This window comes from Anomaloglossus baeobatrachus, chromosome 4 (genome assembly GCF_048569485.1).
Source record: "Anomaloglossus baeobatrachus isolate aAnoBae1 chromosome 4, aAnoBae1.hap1, whole genome shotgun sequence".
NCBI lineage: Eukaryota > Metazoa > Chordata > Amphibia > Anura > Aromobatidae > Anomaloglossus > Anomaloglossus baeobatrachus.
The window spans coordinates 148,229,998-148,257,424 of record NC_134356.1 but is presented as its reverse complement, the minus strand read 5'-3'; the positions used below and the strand labels follow the sequence as shown (position 1 = coordinate 148,257,424).

General features: G+C 46.4%; 1 protein-coding gene across 6 annotated transcripts in view; it reads right to left on the bottom strand.

Moving 5' to 3' along the window:
- The window catches only part of TENM2 (teneurin transmembrane protein 2), a 4,009,156-nt gene that overhangs the window by 2,388,167 nt on the left and 1,593,562 nt on the right, over positions 1 to 27,427 (bottom strand). The window lies entirely within an intron of this gene.

Sequence of the window (27,427 nt, the reverse complement as noted above, 5' to 3'; positions counted from 1 at the left end):
AAACCTTTAATACATCTACATAATATACACCTAATATGTTATTATCTTCATTCTTTTTATTTATTCCTTTTCATCATTCTTTTTAGTATGTCCCCATTGCACCAATGATGTGTACGCACCTGAAAAGATGCTAAAAAATACTGAACATATGCACAGAAAGTCATTTTGACATTGAAGTGTATTCACTTATTCATTCACTCATTCATTCATTCATTCATTCATTCACTCATTCCTTTTAGGGAGTTTTTAAGTGCCTTATCACAAAAAAAACATTCTTTGCACATACATTTAGGCTGGTTTTACACATCTGACATTTACGTTCTAAGGACAAACTGCAATGTCTGGACATGCCACAGGTCTCTTGGCCTGAATTCGGCAGCCTCAGAAGCATGTATGATGAGGCTGTGTAGTTGTGGCTAGGAGACCCATGGCAAGTGTGGATATCACAATCTGTACTCAAACCATGACTGTCAGACGTATCAAACCTGATGCATAGTTTTCTATGTTGTGCACCCATCCAACATCCGTAGTTGGATCAGAGAGCACTGCATGCTACATTGTCTGATCTAAACCTAAGGGGCCCTTAGAACACTACGACATCGCAGGTGTGATGTCGGTGGGGTCAAATCGAAAGTGACACATATCCGGCGTCGCTGTCGACATCGTAGTGTGTAAATCCTTTATGATACGATTAACGAGCGCAAAAGCGTTGTAATCGTATCATCGGTGTAGCGTCAGTCATTTACATGAATTGGGAAAGACTGATGTTATGATGTTGTTCCTCGTTTCTGTGGCAGCACACATCGCTGTGTGTGAAGCCGCAGGAGCGAGGAACATCTCCTACCTGCGTCCCGGCCGGCTATGCGGAAGGAAGGAGGTGGGCGGGATGTTTACGTCCCGCTCATCTCCGCCCCTCTGCTTCTATTACCTGCCTGCCGTGTGACGTTGCTATGATGCCGCTTGACCCGCCCCCTTAATAAGGAGGCGGTTCGCCGGCCAGAGTGACGTCGCGGGGCAGGTGAGTGCATGTGAAGCTGCCGTAGCGATAATGTTCGCTATGGCAGCTATCACCATGATATCGCAGCTGCGACGGGGGCGGGGAATATCGCGCACGGCATCGCAGAATCGGCTTGCGATGTCGTAGTGTGCAAAGTGCCCCTAAGTGAACCCAGTGCCTCAGATACTGATGAATGGGGATGATCCCATAGAAAAACATGAAATTGGTTTCTACATTAGCATTCCTTCTATATTTTTTTACCATGCTGGAGAGGGAAAAAGGTCAGTTAAATGGAAATAAATGTACATTCTGTACACATATATAGAGATTTCTGTTTTACCTTTATGTTGTACTTTCCTATGTTCCCATAATATCAAAAGAAAAAGCCAACTGCCTCATTAAAGCCAACTGGAGGAAAATTCCACTGAACCGGAATCGGGCAGCGTGTCGTATGAAAAAGTGCACACTGCATTTCTTAGAAAGATTCGGCTGTGTGCTAATTATTTTGAACAGAATTCTTTCTGAAATCATATCAACTGGCTGCTGGGAAAAAAAATGCATGCAACCCAGCCTGGTTCAGGCTTTTCACGGTATTGTCATGACTTCTGTACTTAATGGCCTATTCCCTTGTTATTGATAGTTTGTCAATAGGATATTATATCTAGGATCTTTAAAGTCTGGTTTACACGGGACGACCAATTGTGCGATTTCACAATCGATCGTACCCACCCCCGTCGTTTGTGCGTCACGGGCAAATCGCTGCCCGTGTCGCAGAAAGTCGTGAAACCCTCGTCACACGTACTTACCTGCTGAGCGATGTCGCTGTGGGCGGCGAACGTCCACTTCCTGAATGGGGAGGGACGTTCGGCATCACAGCGACGTTACAGCGACATCACACAGCCGCCGGCCAATAGAATTGGAGGGGCGGAGATGAGCGGGATGGAAACATCCCGCCCACCTCTTTCCTTCCACATAGCCGGCGGGAGCCGCGGGACGTAGGTAAGCAGAGTTCATCGCTCCCGTGGTGTCACACGGAGCGGCGTGTGCTGCCATGGGACTGATGAACAACCGGCACAAGTAAAAATAAACAATATTATGAAACTGAGCAGCGAGTACACGACTCATGATTTGTGAGCGATACTGCGTCGCTCAGAGGTTTCACACGACACAATGTCGTGTATGATGCCGGATGTGCGTCACGCGAAAACCATGACCCCGACAATGCATCGCACGATCCGTCGTCTCGTGTAAAGCACCCTTAAGAGCGTGACAATAAAGGCACTGCAGAACTACAGTTTTTTCTTTCCAAAGAGGTATTGAAGCAACGTGGCTCCATCAAACAGCCCAGCCTCTCTGCACAGCCAGGTCTTCCGGGAGCTAGTCTGTGCAGGAAAACTGCGAAGAGGGCTTAGCACTGAAGCATCACTATGACCCCCTCATCTTTAGGATGGGTGAGGATCATACTGCCTGCAATCATTAGAACAACATAGGTGGCCTTTTCCCTCCATTGGCTCATAATGCACAAATACATCTGTTTTAGACTGCTTTCACACATCTGTTTTTTGCTGAATGGCACCATACGGCGCTCTGCAGAAAAAACGCTACCGTTTTTTTTTTGCCGCCGGTTGCGTTTTTTTCCCGCATAGACTTGCATTAGCGCCGTATTGTGTAGCATGGCCTTGCGTTGCGTCCGTTTTTTGCCGGATGCAGCATATTTAGCCCATGCGGCGGCCGGATGGAACGTTGCCTGGCACGTTTTTTTGTGCGGCGAAAAAACCGCATTGCGCCGGATCCGACGCGATATACAATGCAAGCCTATGGATGCCGGATGCGGCGTCCTGCGGCAAAAACCGCATCCGGCGGCCGTTTTTTTGAACTGGACGGGCCGCATGGAAAAACTTATGCAACGGATCCGTTTTTTTCGCCGCATCCATTGCATAGGTTTTTGAGCCGGATTGAGCCGCACTGCAAAAACCGGATGTGTGAAAGCAGCCTTAGAGATGAAAAAGAACCCAATTTACCTTTCGGACCCCTGTGTGGCTGCTCAGGTTGCACCAATGATATATCCGGCCCTGGTGCAAACTGTGCAGTTCAGCAGTATCAATAGAGGCTGGCACGCCAAGTGTAAATTATATGTGGAGATAGATAGATGGCTAGATAATAAATGATATATAGATATCATTAACCCAGCAGGAAGTACGCCGCCGCCTCGAAATCACTAAGGTTGACAAATCTCCGGGCCCGGATGGCATACACCCCAGAGTACTACAGGAATTGAGCTCTGTGATAGATAGACCATTATTTTTAATCTTCTCAGATTCCTTAATAACAGGGTCGGTGCCGCAGGACTGGCGCATAGCAAATGTGGTGCCAATATTCAAAAAGGGGACAAAAACTGAGCCGGGAAATTATAGGCCGGTAAGTTTAACCTCTACGGTTGGTAAAATCCTTGAGGGTTTCTTGAGAGATGCTATACTGGAGTATCTCAAGAAAAATAACCTTATGACAGAGTATCAACATGGGTTTATGAGGGATCGATCCTGTCAAACAAATTTGATCAGCTTCTATGAAGAGGTAAGTTCAAGTCTGGACCAGGGAAATGCAGTGGATGTTGTGTATATGGACTTTTCAAAAGCTTTTTATACGGTGCCACACAAAAGGTTGGTACATAAAATGAGAATAATGGGGATAGGGGAAAATATGTGTAACTGGGTAAAAAACTGGCTCAGTGATAGGAAACAAAGGGTGGTTATTAATGGTACGTACTCGGACCGGGTCTCAGTTCATAGTGGGGTACCACAGGGGTCAGTATTGGGCCCGCTTCTTTTCAACATATTTATAAATGACCTTGTTGGGGGCATGCGGAGTAGAATTTCAATATTTGCAGATGATACTAAACTCTGCAGGGTAATCAATACAGAGGAGGATAATTTTATATTACAGGGAGATTTATGTAAATTGGAGAATTGGGCTGAGAAGTGGCAATTGAAGTTTAATGTAGATAAATGTAAGGTCATGCACTTGGGTAGAGGAAATAACATTTATGATTATGTACTTAATTGTAGAACACTGGGTAAAACAGACACAGAAAAAGACTTGGGTGTATGGGTGGATGGTAAACTTCACTTTAGTGGCCAGTGTCAGGCAGCTGCTGCTGGGGCTAATAAAATAATGGGATGTATTAAAAGAGGTATAAGTGTTCATGAAAAAAATATAGTTCTACCTCTGTACAAGTCACTAGTGCGACCGCACTTAGAATACTGTGTACAATTCTGGTCACCGATATATAAGAAGGACATAGCTGAACTGGAGAGGGTGCAGAGAAGAGCGACCAAGATTATTAGAGGAATGGGTGGGCTGCAATACCAAGACAGGTTATTAAACTTGGGGTTATTTAGTTTGGAAAAACGAAGGCTTAGGGGGGATCTAATCAAAATGTATAAATATATGAGGGGACAGTACAGAGACCTTTCCAAAGATCTTTTTACACCTAGGCCTGCGACTGGAACACGGGGGCATCCGCTACGTCTTGAGGAAAGAAGGTTTAATCATAATCACAGACGAGGATTCTTTACTGTACGAGCAGTGAGACTATGGAACTCTCTGCCGCATGATGTTGTAATGAGTGATTCACTGCTAACATTTAAGCAGAGCCTGGACGCCTTTCTTGAAAAATTTAATATTACCAGTTATGTATATTAGATTGTATGACAGGGTATTGACCCAGGGAACTAGTCTGATTGCCGGATGTGGAGTCAGGAAGTAAATTTTTCCCCATTGGAACTTGTTTGCCACATTGGGTTTTTTTGCCTTCCTCTGGATCAACATGTTAGGCTACGGGTTGAACTAGATGGACTAAGGCGTGCTTTGCACACTACGACATCGCAGTGCCCGCCCCCGTCGCAGCAGCGATATGTGGTGATAGCTGGCGTAGCGAAAGTTATCGCTACGCCAGCTTCACACACACACTCACCTGCCGTGCGACGTCCCTGTGGCCGGCGACCCGCCTCCTTGTTAAGGGGGTGGGTCGTGCGGCGTCACTGCGACGTCACACGGCAGGCGGCCAATCAGAGCGGAGGGGCGGAGATGAGCAGGATGTAAACATCCTGCCCACCTCCTTCCTTCCGCATATCCTACGGAAGCCGCAGTGAGGCCGGTAGGAGACGTTCCTCGCTCCTGCGACTTCACACACAGCGATGTGTGCTGCCGCAGGAGCGAGGAACAACATCGGACCGTCGCGTCAGCGTAATCATGGATTACGCCGACGCTGCACCGATGATACGATTACGACGCTTTTGCGCTCGTTAATCGTATCATCCAGCCTTTACACACTGCGATGTCGCATGCGATGCCGGAAGTGCGTCATTTTCAATTTGACCCCACCGACATCGCACCTGCGATGTCGCAGTGTGCAAAGTAATAATAATAATAATAATAATAATAATTTTATTCATTTATATAGCGCTATTAATTCCACAGCGCTTTACATACAAGTGCCCCTTAGAGTCTCCCTTCAACCTTAAAAACTATGATACTATGATACTATGATAAATAAATTGGATAGACAGATAGATAGATAATGAGATATAAAAAATAAAAAGGGGAAGGCAGCACTCAAGATAAAGTGAAAAAGTGGACTTTATTAGCCCATACGGTGTGGCGACGTTTCAGTTGTGATCAATCTTTATCAAACCTTTATCAAGCTTGGTCACAACCAAAAGGTTGCCACACCATATGAGCTAATAAAGGCCACTTTTGTTCCATTTTATTTGGAGTGCCGTCTTCCCTTTTTTTTCCATTATATATTGCTTACCAGGAGGATTATGGTTTGTGGGGGGCTTTGAACCTAATTTATAATTATTTATGCTGTTTCTATTTTTTCATTAGATAATAAGATAGATGGATACAGTAGATAGATAGATAGATAGATAGATAGATAGATAATAGATAGACAATAGATAGATAGATAGAAACTAGATAGATAGATAGATAGATAGATAGACAGATAGATAGATAGATACAGTAGATTGATAGATGTGCCGATTATAATGAGATGATGTCTTTTTCTGCTCATCTAATAAAACATATTCTCTTCTGTAGCTCTAATCAATGTTATCTGATGTGACAAAGATTGAAGAGCCATAAATACTACACCCAGCAATTCAATCTATTTCGTAAATCTCCTGTATACAATGACATAGTGAATGTATGACGCTGTTGCAGTTCGGCGGCCTGGTATCATGACAGAGAAGCCTTGTAATAATTGTCTTGTTAGTGAGCAGTTTCAATTCAATGTTTGGTGTAAGTTTCTAACCATACAGCCTAACACCTTATTTCTGCTGCTAGACTATGCGACAAATGTAGGTCAGGGCAGACGTATTGACGAGCCGGACGAACCAGCAAGCAGCCATCATTTTTCAATAAATCTGACAATTAAAATAGTGGTAATTTCTTTGTAGAAATTTTTAGCTGCAAATTTGTTAATTAGAGGGTACATTTAGCAGGGGATTTATGAGTTACATATCACAGTATATCTCATTCAGTCTATGTCCTCTCATGATAACTTTCATGAACATTGGCATGATGAAGATATATACCAGAGGCTATATATTGTCTATATAGTTACATGGAATATTGATTCATATGAATGCGGACAGCAGATGTAGTGCTTTATACAAGTAGATAGGTAAATATTATGCAGATAAGACATCACCCTATATTATCTGAATAACAGATGTGTAAGTGCATGTTCTGCTCAAGCAATATTATGTCTACTTAGCTGAAGATGCTGTTCAAACTAGTTTTCAGATAAAATGGCATATTAGATATAGTTTAATTCTGCATAATGCACCTGGCTTGAGAGGACACAAAGAATCCGAAGAGGATGCTACATGGGGGGGTTAAGGGATTCAGTCTATGCGTCTGCCAAATTCCAAACATAGCCCTAAACATAAGAAAATGTGCAGATTATACACATGGGTTATATGAAGCTTTGTGAAGAAATACAGAAACAGAGGTTGTTACAGTGGTTGTATCAGCATAGACCTGTAAAGTCCCACAGTTAACCACTGGTGGGGGTAGTGACCCCCATCAATCACTACAACAAAGGGGCAGCAACACTAGGAAAGACTTACGGCCACCTCCTCAGGTTTGCTCAGCTTTCTTCAACTATGTAGCTGCCAGGAAAAAAAACTCCATTAAATTCCTTAGAAATGTGTTGGTGAATAAGTACAGATGTAGCAAGTGCCAAACAAAGTTTCATATACAATATGGTGGGCAACGTTATTTACTACAACGTAAATAGGTGACCAGTCTATCTGAACATTGGTTCATTTGATAGGTGCTTGCTTTGCCTGGAGACAAATTTGCTGTTCAGTAGTCTGGAAGACCTGAGTATGAACACATCTAGTGAATATTTCTGCTTTGGGGAAACAGAAGGAGAAGAACCCGATAAAAGTCAGAACAGAATATTTAACAACCTAAAAGAAGAGGACAATGGAAGGGTTTATATTAACAGGTGAGATTTAGATTATGGGTGGAAACAGAAAAAGTTTGTTTAAAAGAACTGAGAGTCCTCAGTAGTTGATACCTTTTAATGCCTAACTGAAAAGATGGTAGTAATAGCAAGCTTTCGAGACTACTCAGGTCTCTTCATCAGGCATGGTCACTACTGGCTAAGGCCTGCGCCACACATCCGTGCCTCCGGCACGTGTTTGTCATTTTTTACACGTACCGGCGGCACGGAGACACTTTAACCAATGCTACCCTATTGTAGCAGGCACACATACGTAAAACCACACGGAACGTGTGTCCGTGTGCGTTTGTACGTGTGTGTGTTTTTGAAAGCGCTGACATGTCCGTTTTTTCACCGGCAGCACGGGTGTCACACGGCCCGCACCCGCACCACACGGGTGTAGTGTGGATGCGGTCCCGTGTGACACGCGCCGGAGAAAACACACATGTCATTGAAAAAAAAACAAAACATTAACTCACCTTCACCAGCCCTCCTGTCTCTGCCGCTGCTGCCTCTTGCTGCCGACCGCCGCTCATTATTCTCATTGAATATTCACTTCACTGCCTGGCAGCAGCAGCAGCGGGGAGACGGGAGGGCTGGAGACCGAGGATCAGCACCACGGACAGCAGCGCGGACATCAGGAAGGACCAGGTGAGTATAATAATTACCGGTTCTACGTGTGCTATCGCGGATAGCACACGTAGAACACACGTGGCCCGCACTTACCAGAGACACGTACTTACCTGCACGCAACACGCAGGGAAAATACGTGTCTCTCGGCACGTGCGTGAATTTCACGTGAGTGTGGCAGAGGCCTAACACGGTACAAAGATATATTTTACCTGTATCAGGGTGGAAATAGATGAGTTGAAAATGTGAGCCCTGGGGCTTCTCAAAAACATAATCCTTTCTGGTCTAGTACCCAACAATCCCACTTTTATTCTTATAAGAGAGGTGACTATCACGGATAATGGTTATTTGTAGAATCCTATTACTAATTCTGTAGTGCCACAGTGCTTGAAATAAGCATTATCCAGCATAACATTCAAGCCCTCGTGCTCTGACATTGGCTTGTAAATAACTCCTAATATCTAAAATCTTATGTACTATTAATTATGTATAAGCTTTCCAATATTTTATTTTCATTTCCCTGAAAAAATGAATGTGCTTTGCGATCTGTCAAAGTCATTGTGTCTCACTGCGTGGTCTACAGCCAAGTCAGATACTTACAATATTCGAAGTACAAACATTGGATGCAATTAGCAAATTAATTGGGGCAATTTGCATGTGTATCACTATTCAGGCAATTTACCATGATTGTACAGTCTTGGCTCTTGGCCCTTACAGATGGCTACCTGTGGCAACATCATTGATGATAAGGGATAATGTCTTCACATATTAACTCTTAAATATGAATAAAAAGAATGCTAACCTAATGTGCTATCTTGCTGGGAAAAGTGACATGGAATTCTTTCTACTTTTGAATACTCTGTCTAATTTGTCTATGCATAGTAACGGGCACACCTACCATTGGTGCAATATGTGCAGCCACACAGGGGCCCAAGAAGTAAGGGTGCCCCTTTCTACTACTACATCAGTAAAGAGGGGCCCATATACTATTCTGCAACAGATGGCCTCTTCTCTCTGCATCCCTACTGTTAAAACTTATAGGACTGCAGGTAAATCTACTGCATCATGGCGGTGGGGTGATTGCAACAAGTCTCTATCCTGTAACAAAGCTCCCTCCTTAGTCTTCACCTCTGGCTTAGATGTACTTTGAGGCTAGGGACACATAAGCGTATAGCATCCGATGACTGTCTCCTCTGAGAAAATTGGATGCGATATGTTAAAGACCATCGGCTCAGGTTCTCCTGCAAGCGTGACCGAGTGTCACTCACTGTAATCTGATTCACTTACATGAGAGAATCAGAGCACAGGTGTGGAGAAGAAGGAGAGATTAATCTCTCCATCTTCTCCATAGTGTCTCGGAGAATATAAGACTACTCTGGAATCACAATCGCGTGCAGTCCGATGTTTCACATTGTATGGGTGCACGTGATCTGAATATTGGAGATATTCGCAGCATGCTGTACTTGTTTTCTCATGCTGAATCTACATGAGAAAAAAATGGTCCGAGTGCTATCCGATAAAACATTGGATAGCACTCGGCAGTGTTATATACGTGGGTGCGCGAGCCCTAAAACTTTTAGAACCAACATGAAATCCGACATTGAGAGTTAAATCTTGCCATTTTTATTATGCACATGTTAAAAATCCACAGTGCAGATCATCATGTAACACAATCATGTAACACAGCTTTACATGTTTTGAGCACATTTTCCACATTCTTATTTATAACTAGCTGTAATACCAAGGCGTTGCCCGGGATTGTAACTGTCTCTGTCTCTCTCCCAGACTCTGTCTGTCTGTCTTTGTTTGTCTGTCTCTCTATCTGTTTCCCTGTCTGTCTCTGTCTGTCTGTGTCTATCTCTATATCTGCCTCTGTATCAGTCTCTCTATTTTTCTATCTCTGTGTCTATCTGTGTGTACGTGTATGTCTGTCTCTCTCTATCTCTGTTTGTCTCTCTCTGTGTCTGTCTCAATCTATCTCTTTCCCTGTCTCTTTCCCTTTCTGTCTCTTTCCCTTTCTGTCTCTTTCCCCGTCTGTCTCTTTCCTCGTCTCTTTTCCTGTCTCTTTGCCTGTCTGTCTCTTTGGCAGTCTGTCTCTTTGCCGGTATGTCTCTTTGCAGGTCTGTCTCTTTGCAGGTCTGTCTCTTTGCAGGTCTGTCTCTTTTCCAGGTCTGTCTCTTTTCCAGGTCTGTCTCTTTTCCAGGTCTGTCTCTTTCCCCATCTGTCTTTGTCTGTCTCTCTGTCTGTCTCTTTTGCTGCCTGTCTCTTTCCCTGTCTGCCTGTCTCTGTCTATCTATCTCTGTGTCTCTTTCCAGGTCTGTCTCTTTCCAGGTCTGTCTCTTTCCCCGTCTGTCTCTTTCCCATCTGTCTTTTTCCCCGTCTGTCTCTTTCCCCGTCTGTCTCTTTCCCCGTCTGTCTCTTTCCCCGTCTCTCTGTCTGTCTCTTTCCCCATCTCTCTGTCTGTCTCTCTGTCTGTTTCTCTGTCTGTTTATCTGTCTGTCTCTGTCTGTCTCCCTCTCTCTGTCTCTTTCCCTGTCTCTCTCTGTCTCTTTCCCTGTCTGTCTGTGCCTGTCTCTTTCCCTGTCTGTGTCTGTCTGTCTCTGTCTGTCTTTTGTTCCTATAGCTACCAATCAGAGCTGCTAATAACAACTTGTGGCTTCCAGCTCCATTGACTCTAATGGAGGCAGGATTTTTGGAGAGTAACTGTAAAGCGTGGGGTTAAATTTTCCGGTCAAAACATAGTCTATGACATCCCCTGAGTCACATGAGGCGTCTGTGCAAAATGTTGTGATTGTAAATGTGACGGTGCGGATTCCTTTAGCGGACATACACACATACATATACACACACACACACACACACACACACACACTCAGCTTTATATATTAGACTAGCTGTCGTACCCGGGCATTGCTCAGGATAGTAACTGTCTCTCTGGTGCTCTCCCAGTCTGTGTCTGTCTCTGTGTGTCTGTCTCTGTGTGTCTGTCTATCTTTCTGTCTGTCTGTCTGTCTCTGTCTCTGTCTGTGTGTCTGTCTCTGTCTGTGTTTCTGTCTCTGTCTGTGTTTCTGTCTGTGTCTGTCTGTGTGTGTCTGTGTGTCTCTTTCCCTGTCTGTCTGTCTCTGTCTCTTTCCCTGTCTCTCTGTATGTCTCTCTCTGTCTGTCCTTTTCCCTGTCTGTCTTTGTCTGTGTGTCTGAACCTATCCATGTGTGTCTCTGTTTCTATCCATGTCTGTCTGTGTCTATCTCTCTGTCTGTCTGTGTCTATCTCTCTGTCTGTGTCTATCTCTGTCTGTCTCTGTATCAGTCTCTCTCTCTCTGTGTCTGTCTGTCTCTATCTCTGTGTCTGTCTGTCTCTATCTCTGTGTCTGTCTGTCAGTCTCTTTCTCTGTCTGTCTCTTTCCAGGTCTGTCTCTTTCCAGGTCTGTCTCTTTCCAGGTCTGTCTCTTTCCAGGCCGGTCTCATTCCAGGCCTGTCTCGTTCCCCATCTGTTGTGTTCCCCGTCTGTCTCATTCCCCATCTATCTCATTCCCCGTCTGTCTCGTTCCTCGTCTGTCTAGTTCCCGGTCTGTCTCGTTCCCCGTCTGTCTCTGTCTCTTTCACTTTCTCCCTGTCTCTTTCCTTGTCTCTTTCACTGTCTCCTTGTCTCTATCTCTTTCCCTGTTTCTGTCTCTTTCCCTGTTTCTGTCTCTTTCCCTGTCTCTTTCCCTGTCTCTTTCCCTGTCTCTGTCTGTCTCTCTGTCTCTCTTTACCAGTTTGTCTGTGCCTCTTTACTGTGTCTCTCTCTCTCTGTCTTTTTCCATGTCTGTCTGCCTGTCTCTGTCTGTCAATTTCCCTGTCTGTGCCTGTCTCTTTCCCTGTCTGTGTCTGTCTGCCACTGTATCGTTGACTGTCTGTCTCTCTATGTCTCTTTCCCTGTCTGTCTCTGTCTGTCTCTTTCTCTGCCTGCCTCTTACTCTGTCTGTGCCTATGTCTGTCTGTCTCTTTCTATCCGTCTCCCCACGACATCATATTACCTCACACATAAGCTTCTTATACTAACAATTTCCTTCGTTACCTATAGCAACCAATCACAGCTGCTATTAACCTATAGCTCGCAGCTCCATTGACTTTAGTCAAGGCAGTTTAGTAAGGCAGTTTTTTTGGAGAGTAACTGTAAAGCGCGGTGTTAAATTTTCCCATCAAAACAAAGTCTATGACGTTCCCTGAGTTACATGAGGCATCTGTGCAAAATTTCGTGATTGTAAAGGCGACGGTGCAAATTCCTTTAGCGGACATACACACACACAAACATACATACATACCTAAATACACTCAGCTTTATATATTAGACAAGCTGTAGTACCCGGACGTTGCCCGGGATAGTAACTGTCTCTCTGTCTCTCTCCCTGTCTCTGTTTGTCTGTCGGTCTCTATGTCTGTCTCTTTCCCTGTTTGTCTATGAGTGTCTGTCTGTGTCTATCTCTCTGTCTGTCTCTGTATCAGTCTCTTTGCCTCTCTCTAACTCTGTGTCTGTTTGTGTCTATCTCTATGTGTGTCTCTCTGTCTTTATCTCTGTGTCAGTCTCTCTCTATCTCTGTGTCTGTCTCTCTCTATCTCTGTGTCTGACTCTTTCCCCGTCTGACTCTTTCCCTGTCTGTCTCTCTCCTCATCTGTCTCTCTCCCCATCTGTCTCTTTCCCCATCTGTCTCTCTCCCTGTCTGTCTCTTTCCCCGTCTGTCTCGTTCCTCGTCTGTCTCGTTCCCTGTCTGTCTCTTTCCCCGTCTGTCTTTTTCCAGGTCTGTTTCTTTTCTGGTCTGTCTCTTTCCAGGTCTGTCTTTTTCCTGGTCTGTCTCTTTCCCCATCTGTCTCTTTCCAGGTGTGTCTCTTTCCTCGTCTGTCTCTTTCCTAGTCTGTGTCTTTCCCCATCTGTCTCTTTCCCCGTTTGTATCTTTCCCCATCTGTCTCTTTCCCCGTCTGTCTCTTTCCCCGTCTGTCTCTTTCCCCGTCTGTCTCTTTCCCCGTCTGTCTTTTTCCAGGTCTGTTTCTTTTCAGGTCTGTCTCTTTCCAGGTCTGTCTTTTTCCTGGTCTGTCTCTTTCCCCATCTGTCTCTTTCCAGGTGTGTCTCTTTCCTCGTCTGTCTCTTTCCTAGTCTGTGTCTTTCCCCATCTGTCTCTTTCCCCGTCTGTCTCTTTCCCCATCTGTCTCATTTCCCGTCTGTCTCATTCCCTGTCTGTCTCTTTCCCTGTCTGTCTCTTTCTTTGTCTGTCTGACTGTCTCTTTCCCCATCTGTCTCATTCCCTGTCTGTCTCTTTCCCTGTCTGTCTCTTTCTTTGTCTGTCTCTGACGGTCTCTTTTCCCGTCTGTCTCTTTCCCCGTCTGTCTCTTTCCCCATCTGTCACTTTCCCCATCTCTTTCTCCCAGTCTGTCTCTCTCCCCGTCTGTCTCATTCCCCATCTGTCTCATTCCCTGTCTGTCTCATTCCCTGTCTGTCTCTTTTCCTGTCTGTCTCTTTCTTTGTCTGTCTCTGACGGTCTCTTTCCCCGTCTGTCTCATTCCCTGTCTGTCTCTTTCCCTGTCTGTCTCTTTCTTTGTCTGTCTCTGACGGTCTCTTTTCCCGTCTGTCTCTTTCCCCGTCTGTCTCTTTCCCCATCTGTCACTTTCCCCATCTCTTTCTCCCAGTCTGTCTCTCTCCCCGTCTGTCTCATTCCCCATCTGTCTCATTCCCTGTCTGTCTCTTTTCCTGTCTGTCTCTTTCTTTGTCTGTCTCTGACGGTCTCTTTCCCCGTCTGTCTCTTTCCCCGTTTGTCTCTTTCCTTGTCTGTGTCTTTCCCCGTCTGTCTCTTTCCCCGTCTGTCTCTTTCCCCATCTGTCACTTTCCCCATATTTTTCTCCCAGTCTGTCTCTCTCCCCGTCTGTCTCTCTCCTCATCTGTCTCTTTCCTTGTCTGTCTCTATCTGTCTCTTTTCCCATCTGTCTCTTTCCCCGTCTATCTCTTTCCTTGCTTTCCTTGTCTGTCTCTTTCCCTGTCTATCTCTTTCCCTGTTTGTCTCTTTTCCCATCTGTCTCTTTCCCCGTCTATCTCTTTCCTTGCTTTCCTTGTCTGTCTCTTTCCCTGTCTATCTCTTTCCCTGTTTGTCTCTTTTCCCGTCTGTCTCTTTCCCGGTCTGTCTCTTTCCCCATCTGTCTCTTTCCAGGTGTGTCTCTTTCCCTGTCTTTCTCTTTCCCCATCTGTCTCTTTCCAGGTGTGCCTTTTTCCACGTCTGTCTCTTTCCCCGTATGTCTCTTTCCCCATCTGTCACTTTCCCCATATTTTTCTCCCAGTCTGTCTCTCTCCCCGTCTGTCTCTCTCCTCATCTGTCTCTTTCCTTGTCTGTCTCTATCTGTCTCTTTTCCCATCTGTCTCTTTCCCCGTCTATCTCTTTCCTTGCTTTCCTTGTCTGTCTCTTTCCCTGTCTATCTCTTTCCCTGTTTGTCTCTTTTCCCGTCTGTCTCTTTCCCGGTCTGTCTCTTTCCCCATCTGTCTCTTTCCAGGTGTGTCTCTTTCCCTGTCTTTCTCTTTCCCCATCTGTCTCTTTCCAGGTGTGCCTTTTTCCACGTCTGTCTCTTTCCCCGTATGTCTCTTTCCCCATCTGTCTTTGTCTGTCTCTCTGTCTCTTTCCCCATCTGTCTCTTTCGAGGTCTGTCTCTTTCCAGGTCTGTCTCTTTCTCCGTCTGTCTTTGACTGTCTTTCTGTCTCTTTCCTTGTCTGTCTCTCTCTGTCTCTTTCCCTGTCTGGCTCTGTCTGCCTCTTTCCCTGTGTGTTTTTCTGTCTGTCTCTTTCTGTCTGTATGGCTTCTTTTCCTGTTTGTCTCTGTCTATCTCTGTTTGTCTCTGTCTCTTTCCCTGTGTGCCTTTTTCTCTGTCTGTGCCTGTCTGTCAGTCTCTGTCTGTCTCTCAGTCTGTGTCTGTCTCTACACCGACATCATATTACCTCACACATAGGCTTCTTATACTATGAATGTCCTTTCTTCCTATAGCAACCAATCACAACTCCTATTAATAGCCTGTAGCTCACAGCTCCGTTCACTTTAATGTAAGGAGGTTTTTTGGAGAGTATCTGTACAGTGCAGGGTTAAATTTTCTTGTCAAAACATAGTCTATGACTTTACCTGAGTCACATGAGGTGTATGTGCAAAATTTCGTGATTGTAAATGCGACGGTGCAGATTCCTTTAGTGGACATGCACACATACTGTACATACATACACACATACATACATACACTCAGCTTTATATATTAAACTAGTTGTAGTACCCGGGCATTGCCTGGGATAGTAACTGTCTCTCAGTCTCTGTCTGTGTGTCGCTGTCTGTCTGTCTCTCTGTCTGTGTCTTTCTTTGTCTGTCTGCATCTATGTCTTTGTCTGTCTGTTTCTATCTCTCTGTCTGTATTTATATCAGTCTGTCTCCATCTCTGTGTCTGTCTGTCTCTCTCTATCTGTCTCTATATGTGTGTCTTTCTGTGTCTCGATTTCCCCGTCTGTCTCTTTCCCCATCTGTCTTTGTCTGTCTCTTTCCCGGTCTCTCTTTCCCGGTCTGTCTCTTTCCTGGTCTGTCTCTTTCCCAGTCTGTCTCTTTCCCCGTCTGTCTCTTTCCCCATCTGTCTCTTTCCCCATCTGTCTCTTTCCCCGTCTGTCTCTTTGCCCGGCTGTCTCTTTGCCCGGCTGTCTCTTTGCCCGGCTGTCTCTTCGCCCGGCTGTCTCTTTGCCCGGCTGTCTCTCTCTATCCGTCTCCCCACTGACATCATATTACCTCACATATAAGCTTCTTATACTAACAGTTTATTTTATTCCTATAGCAACCACTGACAGTTGCTATTAATAGTCTGTAGCTCCCACCTCCATTCCATGGAAGCAGGATTTTGGAGAGTAACTGTAAAGCACGGGGTTAAATTTTCCTGTCAAAACATAGTCTATGACGTTCCCTGGGTCAAATGAGGCGTCTGTGCAAAATTTCCTGATTGTAAATGCAATGGTGCGGATTCCTTTAGCGGACATACACACATACACACTTACACACATACATACACTGAGCTTTATATATTAGACTAGCTGTAGTACCCGGGCGTTGCCCGGGATTGTAACTATCTCTCTTCGAGTTTCTGTCTGTCTCTGTCTGTCTGTCTCTGTGTGTCTGTCTCTGTCTGTATCAGTCTCTCTGTCTGTCTCTCTATCTCTGTGTCATTATCTCTATGTCTCTCTCTCTCTTTGTGTTTGTCTGTGTCTGATTGTCTCTCTCTATCTGTCTGTCTTGTTCCCCTCTGTCTCCTTCCCCGTGTCTCCTTCCAGGGCTGTCTCCTTCCAGGGCTGTCTCTTTCCCAGTCTGTCTCTTTCCCCATCTGTCTCTTTGCGCGTCTGTCTCTTTCCAGGGCTGATCCTTTCCCGGGCAGTCTCTTTTCCTGTCTGTCTCTTTCCCCGTATGTCTCTGTCCCCATCTGTCTCTTTCCCCTTCTGTTTCTTTCCCAGTCTGTCTCTTTCCCAGTCTGTCTCTTTCCCAGTCTGTCTCTTTCCCAGTCTGTCTCTTTCCCAGTCTGTCTCTTTGCCCAGCTGTCTCTTTGCCCGGCTGTCTCTTTCCAGGTCTGTCTCTTTGCCCATCTGTCTCTTTCCAGGGCTGTCTCTTTGCCTTGCTGTTTCTTTGCCCGGCTGTGTCTTTGCCTGTCTGCACTCTTTCCAGGGCTGTATCTTTCCTAGTCTGTCTCTTTGCCCGCCCGTCTCTTTCCAGGGCTGTCTCTTTCCAGGGCTGTCTCTTCCTCTGTCTGTCTATTTCCCCGTCTGTCTCTTTCCTCGTCTGTCTCTTCCCCCGTCTGTCTCTGTCCCCATCTGTCTCTTTCCCCTTCTGTCTCTTTCCCACTCTGTCTTTTTCCCAGTCTGTCTCTTTCCCAGTCTGTCTCTTTGCCCGGCTGTCTCTTTGCCCGGCTGTCTCTTTGCCCGGCTGTCTTTTTCCAGGTCTGTCTCTTTGCACGTCCATCTCTTTCCAGGGCTGTCTCTTTGCCTGGCTGTTTCTTTGCCCAGCTGTCTCTTTGCCTGTCTGCACTCTTTCCAGGGCTGTCTCTTTCCAGGGCTGTCTCTTTCCAGGTCTGTCTCTTTGCCCAGCTGTCTCTTTCCAGGGCTGTCTCTTTCCAGGGCTCTCTCTTTGCCTGTCTATCTCTTTCCAAGGCTGTCTCTTTGCCCGTCTGTCTCTGTCTCTATCTCTTTCCCCGTCTGTCTCTGCCTGTGTCTCTGTCAGTCTTTATCTTTCTGTCTCTCTCTATCTGTCTCACCACCGACATTTTATTACCTCACATATCGGCTTCTTGTACTAACAGTTTCTTTTGTTCCTATAGCAACCACTGACAGTTGCTATTAATAGCCCGTATCTCCCACCTCCATTAAGATTAATGGAGGCAGGATTTTAGAGACTAACTGAAAAGCGCGGGGTTAAATTTTCCCATCCAAACATAGTCTATGACGTTCCATGACTCACATGAGGTGTCTGTGCAAATTTTCGTGATTTTAAATGCGACGGTGCGGATTCCTTTAGCGGACATACACACATACATACACACATACACTCAGCTTTAATATTAGACTAGCCTAGGTTTGACTTTAAGAGTGTGGATGCCACTCGAAACATGTTAGCAGGGTTACTATACATTTTTACCATGTGGATAATAAAAATAGCAAATTTTAACTCTGGACTCTGGACTTGTGGTGAACTCTTAAAAATCATTTTACTATTTAAAATATTATAACAATCCACAAGTACCAAAGAGCTGCATAATAATGTAGCGGCAGTGGTCCAGTGCAATATTATTAGCATGATGGTTCCCATCACAGAGTGGTGATGCCAGCTGTATGGTGCATGACCTCTGTAGCCAATGATTTGGATAATGTGGTCACATGCTATCAGTTGTTAAATAAAAAACTTTTTTTACTTTTTACACTGGTTTTACAAGTCCCCCTAATGGACTTCATGACTACTCAGTCCGATCTTTTGCCAGCAGAAATGCTATGTTACTGTGAGTGCCAGCTGAGCACTGGAAGCTCTGCCAGCATTCACAGGAAACATGTCACGGCAGTAACAGGGGTCATCATTAGTGATGAGCGAGCATGCTTGTAACTACTCGGTACTCGCACGAGTATCACTGTACTCGGGCTGCTCGGCGGGTACCGAGTAATTTTGCAATACTCGTGCTTTACTCGTGGTCTTCATCCCTGCATGTTGGCGCTCTTTTGAGAGCCAGCCCTCATGCAGGGATTGGCTGGCAGACCACTGCAATGCCACAGCCCTGTTAGTTGTGGAATTGCAGTGATTGGCCGGCCTGCACAGCGTGACCGAGCCTTTATACCGGCCGGCGCGCTGTGCTCTGTACACAGCCATCTCATATTCCCTGCTTTCCACGCCCACAGGCGCCTATGATTGGTTGCAGTGAGACACGCCCCCACGCTGAGTGACAGGTGTCACACTGCACCCAATCACAGCAGCCGGTGGGCGTGTCTATACTGTGCAGTAAAATAAATAAATAAATAATTAAAAAAACGGCGTGCGGTTCCCCCCAATTTTAATACCAGCCAGATAAAGCCATACAGCTGAAGGCTGGTATTCTCAGGATGGGGAGCCCCACGTTATGGGGAGCCCCCCACCCTAACAATATCAGTCAGCAGCCGCCCAGAATTGCCGCATACATTATATGCGACAATTCTGGGGCTGTACCCGGCTCTTCCCGATTTACCCTGGTGCGTTGGCAAATCGGGGTAATAAGGAGTTATTGGAAGCCCATAGCTGCCAATAAGTCCTAGATTAATCATGTCATGCGTCTATGAGACACCCTCCATGATTAATCTGTAAGTTACAGTAAATAAACACACACACCAGAAAAAATCCTTTATTAGAAATAAAAAACACACACATATACCCTGGTTCACCACTTTAATCAGCCCGAAAAAGCCCTCCTTGTCCGGCGTACTCCAGGATGATCCAGCGTCGCATCCAGCGCTGCTGCATGGAGGTGACCGGAGCTGCAGCAGACACCGCCGCTCCGGTCACCTCCACACAGCAAATGAACACAGCCGCGCGATCAGCTGCTGTCACTGAGGTTACCCGCTGTCACCGCTGCATCCACCGGTGGCCGCGGGTAACCTCAGTGACAGCAGCTGATCGCGCGGCTGTGTTCATTTGCTGTGTGGAGGTGACCGGAGCGGCTGTGTGTGCTGCGGCTCCGGTCACCTCCATGCAGCAGCGCTGGATGCGACGCTGGATCATCCTGGATTACGCCGGACATGGAGGGCTTTTTCGGGCTGATTAAAGTGGTGAACCAGGGTATATGTGTGTGTTTTTATTTCTAATAAAGGATTTTTTCTGGTGTGTGTGTGTTTATTTACTGTAACTTACAGATTAATCATGGAGGGTGTCTCATAGACGCCTGACATGATTAATCTAGGACTTATTGGCAGCTATGGGCTGCCAATAACTCCTTATTACCCCGATTTGCCAACGCACCAGGGCAAATCGGGAAGAGCCGGGTACAGTCCCAGAACTGTCGCATATAATGTATGCGGCAATTCTGGGCGGCTGTTGGCTGATATTGTTAGGGTGGGGGGCTCCCCATAACGTGGAGCTCCCCATCCTGAGAATACCAGCCTTCAGCCGTATGGCTTTATCTGGCTGGTTTTAAAAATGGGGGGAACCGCACGCCGTTTTTTTTAATTATTTATTAATTTTAATTATTAATTTTAATTATTTATTAAATAATTAAAAAAAACGGCGTGCGGTTCCCCCCATTTTTAAAACCAGCCAGATAAAGCCATACGGCTGAAGGCTGGTATTCTCAGGATGGGGAGCTCCACGTTATGGGGAGCCCCCCACCCTAACAATATCAGCCAACAGCTGCCCAGAATTGCCGCATACATTATATGCGACAGTTCTGGGACTGTACCCGGCTCTTCCCGATTTACCCTGGTGCGTTGGCAAATCGGGGTAATAAGGAGTTAATGGCAGCCCATAGCTGCCACTAAATCCTAGATTAATCATGTCAGGCGTCTCCCCGAGATTCCTTCCATGATTAATCTGTAAATTACAGTTAAAAAACACACACACCCGAAAAATCCTTTATTAGAAATAAAAAACACTAACAAAGTCCCTCATTACCAATTTATTAACCCCGACAAACCCTCCATGTCCGGCGTACTCCACGGACTCCGGCGTCGCGTCCAGCTCTGCTGCATGGAAGTGACAGGAGCTGCAGAAGACACCGCCGCTCCGGTCACCTCCACGCAGCTAATGAAGACAGCCGTGCGATCAGCTGAGCTGTCACTGAGGTTACCCGCTGTCACTGGATCCAGTGACGGCGGGTAACCTCAGTGACAGCTCAGCTGATCGCGCTACTCACCTCATTTGCTGCGTGGAAGTGACCGGAGCGGCGGTGTCTTCTGCAGCTCCGGTCACCTCTATGCAGCAGCGCAGGATGCGACGCTGGAACATCCTGGATGACGCCGGACATGGAGGGCTTTTTGGGGCTGATTAAAGTGGTGAACCAGGGAATGTGTGTGTGTTTTTTATTTCTAATAAAGGATTTTTCGGGTGTGTGTGTTTATTTACTGTAACTTACAGATTAATCATGGAGGGTGTCTCATAGACGCCTGACATGATTAATCTAGGATTTAGTGGCAGCTATGGGCTGCCATTAACTCCTTATTACCCCGATTTGCCAAAGCACCAGGGCAAATCGGGAAGAGCCGGGTACAGCCCCAGAACTGTCGCATATAATGTATGCGGCAATTCTGGGCGGCTGCTGACTGATATTGTTAGGCTGGGGGGCTCCCCATAACGTGGAGCTCCCCATCCTGAGAATACCAGCCTTCAGCCGTATGGCTTTATCTGGCTGGCATTAAAATGGGGGGGACCGCACGCCGTTTTTTTTTAATTATTTATTAATTTATTTTACTGCACAGTATAGACACGCCCACCGGCTGCTGTGATTGGGTGCAGTGTGACACCTGTCACTCAGCGTGGGGGCGTGTCTCACTGCAACCAATCATAGGCACCGGTGGGCGGGGAAAGCAGGGAATAGGAGATTGTTTAATGAGCGGCCGGCTTTTTCAAAATAGTAAAAGCCGCCGGTCACCTCCACGCAGCTAATGAAGGGAATAGCGCGATCAGCTGCTGTCAGTCAGGTAACTCCCGGCCACCGCTGGATCCAGCGGTGCCGCGATTAACCTCAGTGACAGCAGCTGATCGCTATACTCACCTCAGTTGGTGCATGGAGCTGACTGGAGCGGCGGTGAGTAGCGCGATCAGCTGAGCTGTCACTGAGGTTACCCGCGGCCACCGCTGCATCCACCGCTGGATCCAGGTAACCTCAGTGACAGCTCAGCTGATCGCTATACTCATCTCATTAGCTGCGTGGAGGTGACCGGAGCGGCGGTGTCTTCTGCAGCTCCTGTCACTTCCATGCAGCAGAGCTGGACGCGACGCTGGAGGACTGTGGAGTACGCCGGACATGGAGGGTTTGTCGGGGTTAATAAATTGGTAATGAGGGACTTTGTTAGTGTTTTTTATTTCTAATAAAGGATTTTTCGGGTGTGTGTGTTTTTTAACTGTAATTTACAGATTAATCATGGAAGGAATCTCGGGGAGACGCCTGACATGATTAATCTAGGATTTAGTGGCAGCTATGGGCTGCCATTAACTCCTTATTACCCCGATTTGCCAACGCACCAGGGTAAATCGGGAAGAGCCGGGTACAGCCCCAGAACTGTCGCATCTAATGTATGCGGCAATTCTGGGCGGCTGCTGACTGATATTGTTAGGGTGGGGGGCTCCTCATAACGTGGAGCTCCCCATCCTGAGAATACCAGCCTTCAGCCGTATGGCTTTATCTGGCTGGTATTAAAATTGGGGGGACCGCATGCCGTTTTTTTTAATTATTTAATTATTTATTTCACTGCACAGTATACACACACCGGCTGCTGTGATTGGTTGCAGTGAGACAGCTGTCACTCAGTGTGGGAGCGTGTCTCACTGCAACCAATCATAGGCGCCGAAAAGCAGGACAGCAGGGAATAGGAGATTGATTAATGAGCGGCCGGCTTTTTCAAAAGAGGAAAAGCCACCGGAGTTTGAACAGCTGTGCAGCGCCGCGGCAGTGATCGGGGAACGGTAAGTAAGAGAGAGGGGGGGGAACTGACCGACAGACTGTGAGAGGGGGACAGACAAGACAGAGAGAGACAGACCGACGGACTGAGGGAGATAGAATAAAAAAAAAAAAATGACCGACATCGCTAGTAAAAAGCACAAAACGTGTGTTTTGGACATCGGAGTGCCACACAAGGTTTTCATGTAAAATCTTTCATGTATTAATCTCAAAAAGTAACATACACCAGCTCTATCTCACTATTGGGTATGTGCCCTTAACATTTCCGCCATGAAAATTCATTTTGGTGTCATTTTGGAAGGTTTTCTGGTGAGTCCGTAAAAATGGCGTAAAACTCGGACAAAATTGTTCACATCTGTGACTTTTGAGTGATAAATGCTTCAAGGGGTCTTCCCCATGCTGATGCCATGTCATTTGAGCACTCTTCTGAGACTTTTGTGACATTTTTAGGGTTTCTCCATGCTGCCGGGGGGTCATTTCACAAAAATACTCGGGTCTCCCATAGGATAACATTGGGCTCGGTGCTCGGGCCGAGTACACGAGTATCTTGGGAGGCTCGGCCCGAGCTTCGAGCACCCGAGCTTTTTAGTACTCGCTCATCACTAGTCATCATCTGACCCCATGCTGCCACGGCAACCCACTGGCATCCCGTAATCGCATCATTAGGCTTCTAATGGCGGAGCACTTTAGATTGTGCTATCAATTTATGACAGCGCGATCTAAGGGATTAACATGTACAGGTGGATCAGAGATCTACCCACGCCTGTTTGGCACACATGTCTGCTGATCAGATCAGGCATACATATACATACTAAGTCATGAAGGGGTTAAAGGAAACCTGTCAGTTGATTCTTGCTCCCCAAACAACGAAAAGCAAAAATCAGCGTCTGGCTGCACAATTCAATTGCAGCCAGAATGTTTAAAATTTAAAGATTTGGCCGAGTCGAGACTAGTCAGATGCCGACCCTAGCTTTCTTTTCCAAGTGCTGCTCAAAATGATTCTCTCACATTTGTGTACTTAGCAAAAGACAATCACCTGGAGAGATGCAGGTAGAAGTCGGACTAGTTACATATTTCTCTATAGTCCTTGATTTTCCAGAGCTTTTCAGTGAAAAATATACCTGGCCGCAATCATGCAGGCTGTGAGTACTGAGGTCTGTGGATTGGGCAGCCAAAACCAGTTGATAGGTTTTGTTTTATCTAGGCCTTTTTTCCTATTTTTGGTTTGTGGGCATGGGACACAATGCTACTGTCTGTATTGGTTAGTAGAGAAGAACCTTCAATTGTTCCCACACGTAATATGAAGCTTCCCGTACTGGTATCATCACTAGAGATGAGCGAACCGCTCGCGGTTCAGCTAGAGTTCGGTTCGCCGAACGGACGTCTCGTTCGAGTTCGGTTCGGCAAACGTTGGACGAACCGAACTCGAACCGCATAGGAAACAATTGCATGCAATCACAAACACATAAAAACACCTAGAAAACACCCTCAAAGGTGTCCAAAAGGTGACAAACAACTCACAACACAACATAAACACATGGGAAAGTGACAAGGAGATATCCTCATGCGAAAACAAAAGAGCAGGATAAGGAAAAAGAGGAGACACAGATATAGGCATGGCACGCCGTTCTAAAATCATGTAAAACACCGCAAGGTGACTCCAAGCGGAGTCTCCTTTTTTTCCAAAAATTGGGCCAGTTGTACACTTCACTGCTAGATTTGCATCAAGCACATTCAAAAATACGCCTTACTTAACCGTCCCCAGGATGACACCGGGGTAGGTAGCAAAGTCTTTCCTGATCCCAGCTCTGTTCATCTTGGATCATTTTTAAAAACAATGTAGATAACAGGATGGCTGAGAGAGAACCGGGTTAAATGCTGCGCTAGAAAACCACAATTCCGATGGATAAAGTGAAATCCTTTCCTTTATTGGCACAAGTCTACGCGTTTCGAAGGCATACCGCCTTCTTCATCAGGACAAAACAGTACAAGAAAAGAACAGCATGACTGTTCTTGTACTGTTTTGTCCTGATGAAGAAGGCGGTATGCCTTCGAAACGCGTAGACTTGTGCCAATAAAGGAAAGGATTTCACTTTATCCATCGGAATTGTGGTTTTCTAGCGCAGCATTTAACCCGGTTCTCTCTCAGCCATCCTGTTATCTACTATTTCTGCATCGGGGCTGCTGCTGACCACTGCTGCATAATCTGCCTATATGCTTGCATAGGAGTTGTGCCTGTCACAACTGAAACAGGTGAGTGCCTGTCTTTACATGTGTATTCCCTCATCCATCAGATAAGACCCTATTTCTGCGCTTGTTTCTTCCACAGTTTATTCTCCTTAAAAACAATGTAAGCAAGCGTTACTCCAAGCGGAGTCTCCCTTTTTTCCAAAAATTGGACCACACACACACCCACCCCTTCAGTGGCAGCACTTGTGCCCCAGTTGTACACTTCACAGCTAGATTTGCATCAAGCACATTCAAAAATACGCCATACTTAACCGTCCCCAGGATGACACCGGGGTAGGTAGCAAAGTCTTTCCTGATTCCAGCGCTGTGCATCTTGGATCATTTTTAAAAACAATGTAAGCAAGGGTTACTCCAAGCGGAGTCTCCCTTTTTTCCAAAAATTGGGCCACACACACACCCACCCCTTCAGTGGCAGCACTTGTGCCCCACTTGTACACTTCACAGCTAGATTTGCATCAAGCACATTCAAAAATACGCCATACTTAACCGTCCCCAGGATGACACCGGGGTAAATAGCAAAGTCTTTCCTGATCCCAGCGCTGTGCATCTTGGATCATTTTTAAAAACAATGTAAGCAAGGGTTACTCCAAGAAGAGTCTCCCTTTTTTCCAAAAATTGGGCCACACAGACACCCCATCAGTGGCAGCACTTGTGCCCTAGTTGTACACTTCACAGCTAGATTGGCATCAAGCACATTCAAAATACACAAGCATTTACTCTCCCCAGGATGACACAGGGGTAGTAAATTCCTTGTGGATCCATGACTTGTTCATTTTGATGAACGTTAGTCTGTCCACATTGTCACTGGACAGACGCGTGCGCTTATCTGTCAGCACACACCCAGCAGCACTGAAGACACGTTCAGAGACAACGCTGGCAGCTGGACACGACAAAATCTCTAAGGCGTAAGTGGAGAGCTCTGGCCATTTTTCAAGATTTGAAGCCCAAAATGAGCAAGGCTCCATTTGCAAAGTAATGGCATCGATGTTCATTTGGAGATACTCCTGTATCATCCTCTCCAGCTGTTGACTATGTGTCAGACTTGTTGTCTCTGGTGGCCTTGCAAAGGAGGGTCTAAAAAAATTATGAAAAGATTCAATAAAATTGCTGTTACCAGCACCAAATACGGTGCTACTGGTACGGGTAGACTGTTGAAGATGACGAGACCGTCCCATGTTTGTCAAGTTACAACTGGGAGATTCACTCCCTGCACCTGCACGGTTGTTTGGTGGAAAAGCCGAGCTAAGATCGAGTAACAGCTTCTGCTGATACTCCTACATACGTGCGTCCCTTTCTATGGCTGGAATTATGTCACAAAATTTGGACTTGTACCGGGGATCTAATAGTGTGGCAAGCCAGTAGTCATCATCACTTCTAATTTTGACAATACGAGGGTCATGTTGGAGGTAGTGCAGCAAGAAGGCACTCATGTGTCTTGCGCAGCCATGCGGACCAAGTCCATGCTGTGTTTGTGGCATAGAGGTGCTAACCGTTCTTTCTTCCTCTGACATCTCCCCCCAACCTCTTTCAACTGAAATTTGACCAAGGTCTCCCTCATCTGCTGAGTCTTCCATGTCCATGGACAGTTCGTCCTCCATTTGTTCATGTTCTCCTGCACCTTCCTCAACATTTCGCCTGCTACCATGCGCCCTTGTTGATCCCTGTCCCCCATGGTCCCATGCCTACCGCATTGGTGATGATGAACGTCTGGACCTTGGTGATGTTGTTGTGTCTTGTGCATATGAATCCTCCTGTAGTTCCTCCCCTTCCTGTTGTCTCACCCCCTGACTCCGAATAGTGTTTAGTGTGTGCTCCAGCATGTAAATGACTGGAATTGTCATGCTGATAATGGCATTGTCAGCGCTAAACATATTCGTCGCCATGTCGAAACTGTGCAGAAGGGTGCATAGGTCCTTGATCTGAGACCACTCCATCAGGGTGATCTGCCCCACCTCTGCATCTCGTTGGCCCAGGCTATACGTCATGATGTATTGCACCAGAGCTCGGCGGTCCTGCCACAGTCGCTGTAACATGTGGAGAGTCGAATTCCAGCGTGTCGCCACATCGCATTTCAGGCGATGAACCGGCAGGCCGACAGACTTCTGAAGCGATGCAAGTCACTCAGCTGCGGCGGTTGAACGGCGGAAGTGAGCAGACAGTTTTCGTGCCCTGGTCAGAAGGCCATCTAGGCCGGGATAGTGTGTTAAAAATTGCTGGACAACAAGGTTCAACATGTGAGCCATACAAGGCAGGTGTGTCACCTTGCCCAGGCGAAGGGCCGCACCCAGGTTTGCAGCATTGTCGCACACGGCCTTACCAGGCTGCAGGTTAAGTGGAGACAGCCATTTATTAAACTCAGTCTCCAGAGCTGCCCACAACTCAGCCGCTGTGTGACTCCTATTTCCAAGACATGTCAAGCTAAAGACCGCCTGATGCCGTTGCGCTCTGCTGCCAGCATAGTAATGAGGGGTGCGTGATTCCTTCTGCGCAGTGAGAACGCTGGTGGCCTGACCAGGCAGGCTTGGGGCGGATGTGGAGAACCCAGATGAGGTGGAGGAGGCAGAAGCAGTGGCGGAACTTGGACAGACAGAGGATTGACACACAAGTCGTGGGGACGGTAAGATTTGTGCAGCAGACCCTTCACCATCTATCACCATAGTTACCCAGTGCCCAGTCAGCGACATGTAACGTCCCTGTCCATGCTTACTGGTCCAAGTATCGGTGGTGAAATGCACCCGTTCACACACAGAGTTTCTCAAGGAAGCGGTGATGTTGTGTGCGGCATGCTGGTGTAGCGCGGGCACACCTTTCTTAGAGAAGTAGTGGCGACTGGGCATCTGGTACTGGGGCACAGCGACAGACATAAGGTCTCTAAAATCCTGTGT